Genomic DNA, 4,291 nt, shown 5'->3' on the forward strand with positions numbered 1-4,291 from the left:
TTCATCCCTTCCTCCTTCAATAATGATCGTGGAAATCTTCAGCCCTAACAAAATTTCCAGCCGGAACCAATCGGGGCCCGATTTCGTGGGTGCGCTTTGCATCTTGTTCAAGGAAAGGTTCACTTCATTGAGGTATATGGATGATGAAAGCTGCTTGTTCCCACACTTCCTTCAGTATATAAGCGACCCTTCATAACCGATGAGTAGCAAAAATTCAGAGCTAATGTCACAACAAGGAGAATCTGAGAGGGTACATTTATAAAGAGCGGATGCATCGACCGCATAAGCGGACAAATAAATTACCACTCATCCAAGATATCTTGCTAAGTTCCCTCTCGCTTCCCAAATTTGAAGTGTTCCACGTTTTCATTTTACTGTACATGCAATAGAGTTCATTCCATTATCAATAATTTATATGGGATAACACTATAGGGAAATATCAATGTCAGGCAGTGGATATGAAGCTAGAAATGAGATTTGAAGAGCACAAACAAGAAAGAGCATTTGACAAACAAATACTTCTATTGGGCACATACCACAAGAGTTAGGACTAAGAAAAAAAAATCACAAAATAAGAATTATTAGTCACTTCATGACAAGGCTCTCATATTAGACTGAGAATTTGTCTCATTTATTATTGGAATCATACATCTCCAAATCTTGTTCTACCGAATTCGTCCTATTAGAACATTCATGTAATTAAACTTACCTTAAATAGTAGGCTTTGTATTTCTTTGGACCTTCTTTGAAAGAGAACCGACAAGCCATTGCTTAATCAAAATGTCCGTGAACTAGATGAACAACCAACAAATCATAATCATAAGGTGAGTATCAACATAATTTACTCAGCAGGTGTAGATAGAAAAAAACAAAATGATAAAACAAATCCCAAGACCTCAAGAATTCTAATCAGTATCTAAGCCAAGCAACAATTACATGCTTTTGCATCAAATCCCAACCCAAGTAATACACAAATTTTACAGATACACTTTCAAGAATTCTTAAAAGTCAAATATGAAGTCGTCACCATGTTGTGAATGTTGTCCTTCCATTGTTGACCCAAGTACCATTTTATTTTTCCCCACAATCATATGTTTTGCATTGAGTTTTATAGTTTTACACAAAGGCAAAGGACAAACATCACACCATCACCAGAAAGCAAGACAGACAGAAAAACACGGACTCAACATCCCCAGAGACCCAAAAAACAACACCACCACATGCTACAAATGCTAAGCAAAAATGTAAAGGAATATTAAAAGAAAGAAGAACCAACCTGAAGAATGAATGTTTCCGACTTTTATTCTCTAGTAGTAATTTCAGATTCTACACCTGTAAAATAAATTAAAAGAACCAACCAGAAAAATTAACCCAAAAAGAATCCAAAACTAAAACCAATTAACCCCGAAAAGAGTAGCAACCAAAAACTCGAAGCTTGGCCGGTTGATTGGCACTTAGTCCAATTGAAGTGAAAGTGTAGGGCGCTAAGAAATATATGCAATTGAATCTTTATTCGATGGTTTTCTTTTTGGGTTTTCTTTCCGGCCCCTTATGCTCAACCGCCCGCCTTTTGCACGGTGCTCATGACGCCACGGATGGATAACGAGCCCACCTTCACAACCTATTATTTTTTCCACCTTAACACCGATTCACCATTGTATTTCTCCACGAATCATATCATGGAAGATGCGTCTCGACACCTAGCCCGGGAGACTAAGAAGGTGATAGCTACTCTGCAGGCCAAGAACCAAGTATTACATATTATGCCAAGGGAAGCAAATTGTAAATTGTAGGGGCGAATAAAATTTTGCTTCTTCAGTAAACAATATCCATACAATGGAATATATATGTAGTGATGTAGGATTATGTTAAAACAATGTATCCCCGACAAAAACTTCGGATTATTTTGAAACTCTAAAATCGACAAAAACTTCTAACTCCATATTTTTTTTTTCTCTTCATAGAAGACCGGTGGTGATAAGCTTATGCGAAGCATTCGCCGTCCCATCGTAACACCTTAATCCAAATTAACCCCCCCCTTGCGGTGATTGCCCTCAGATTTGAAGTGCATCCGCAATTGATCCCGCAAGGCTTATAATTTCAAATGGGGCCCTGTTTGCTATGGCTATGGCTGTACGGGGACAGGAATCGTGATCCAAAAATTTGCAAATGCCTTCTCGGATTCCTCTTCGTTTTTGTGCAAAAATCGCTCCCACGATTGCTTGGGAAACACACCATGGGTGACATAAGCGCTAACCTTAGTAGCACCATGAGCAGCCAACACTTTCTGACACTCAATAAGGGTCCCTCCTGACTGAACCAAATCATCAACGATAACAACATGGCGTCAAAGAAACTCCCCTCTTTGAGGCGAACAAATCTCTTATCACCTTCACGAACCTTCATGCACACGACCATTGGAAAATGCTACAACTGCTTGTAAAATCTTTTCCATGCACCATCATCTGGAAATGCAATGCTAATATTGTCAGCATCGAGAAGCTGGTGGAGACGTTGTTTCAACAAAGGGATCCCAGTCTCGAAACATGGTAGCACATGATCCCCGAAATAAAATCTTTCCTGCAGAGCATGTATATCATAGATGACTAAACTAGTTGGACCACCCCGTGATATGGGTATATTTGACAATATTCGTGCCATGGTAAATGCAGTTGCTACATCCCCTTCCTCTTCCATGCGCTCAAAAGAACCAGTTGGAAAAGAATGGCAAGACCAATGTAAAAGATGCAACAAACAGCCTTGGGAGGGCAAATATGACAGACAATTGTTCAAATATGACACATGGTGAACTGAAGAAAGCCAAAAATGCAACATGACGGCCTCGAATATCTTGTGCATTGTTGATAAAAAGGTTTGGAAAACCATCATCAAAGCTCCTCCAGTTTATAGACTGAAGTTGAATAGAGTCAGATAATGTTGCAACTTTACGAGCAAGCTCTTCAGACTCAACACAGTAGAATAGTAGTACTTCTTTCTTCTTTGGCATCTCCATCTTCTTCACAACCTATTATTGACAGAGAGTACAACGTACTATGAACACCAACAAAATTCAAAAGGCTCTTTTACTGTCTCTGTTGACTGGGTTTTCAATATGGTGGGCGGCAGCAAGAGAAAAAGATGAGAAAAATAAACCCAATTTAGGGTTTTGGATTTTGGATTTTACTTTTTATTTTTGGTTTTTGTTGAGCCAACAATAAAAATAGGCCCCCCAAAAAAAAAAACCTTTAGAAGAAATTAACTCCGCCCATAAAAGCCCAATAGCAACGGTTCTCTAGCTGCAACACATACTACATCCAATAAAACATGGACATTTACAAAAGGTTTTACAACGAAAAGTGGCGTCACAAATGATTGAGTTAACTTTAAAAAGAACAATGGCGTGGTAAATGATAAAGCCCTCTATAAAAATTGCATTTTCTGTTTTTTGAAAAAAAAAAATTATAACTATTTGCCACGCAAGAGGTGTCACAATAGATAAATTTATGTATAGTTAAGCTAATAACACGACAAACCTTTAGCAGCCCCATATGGCGTTGCAATAGGTGACCTTTAACAACAATTTTTTGGCGTTGCAAAAGGGTGCGCTGCAAAAGACCCCTTTTGTTGTAGTGAGATGCCCAAGTATATTGTAAGACGTGTGTTCGTTGCCAACAACTTGGGCGAATCACAAAGCGTAATATGATGTCATTAAATCCAATCATGGTGGTAGAAGTTTTTGAAGTATGGGGCATTGATTTCATGGGTCCTTTTCCTGTTTCCCATGGCTTTATATATATTCTAGTTGTCGTGGACTACGTGTCTAAATGGATAGAGACCATGACTTGCCGTAGCAATGACCATAAGACAGTTGTTTTTTTTGTTAAGGAGTATATTTTCTGTCAATTTGGCATTCCTAAAGCCATCATTAGTGATGGTGGAACACACTTTTGCAACAGAGTTGTTGCATCTCTAGTGAAAAAGCATGGAGTTATACATAAGGTAGCAACTCCGTATCATCCACAAACTAGCAGACAAGTAGAACTTTCTAATAGGGAAATCAAAAAGATTTTAGAAACAACTGTAAATCCAAATAGGAAAGACTGGTTGAAGCGTCTATCTGATGCCTTATGGGCATACAGGACAAATTTCAAAACTCCTATAGGTATGTCTCCTTTTAGACTTATATTTGGGAAACCTTGTCATTTACCTGTTGAATTGGAGCACTACGCTATGTGGGCTATAAAAAGCCTTAACTTCAATTTTGATGAGGCGGGTGTCAAGCACAAGTTGC

General features: G+C 38.5%; 1 pseudogene; it reads right to left on the reverse strand.

Annotated features, from left to right (window-relative positions):
* Positions 1 to 2,054: 2,054 nt before the first annotated feature.
* On the reverse strand, positions 2,055 to 3,013 carry LOC147503298 (ribose-phosphate pyrophosphokinase 4 pseudogene; annotated as a pseudogene).
* Between the last annotated feature and the right edge of the window lie 1,278 nt (positions 3,014 to 4,291).

Source organism: Coptis chinensis, chromosome 4 (assembly GCF_015680905.1).
Source record: "Coptis chinensis isolate HL-2020 chromosome 4, ASM1568090v1, whole genome shotgun sequence".
Taxonomy (NCBI): Eukaryota; Viridiplantae; Streptophyta; class Magnoliopsida; order Ranunculales; family Ranunculaceae; genus Coptis; species Coptis chinensis.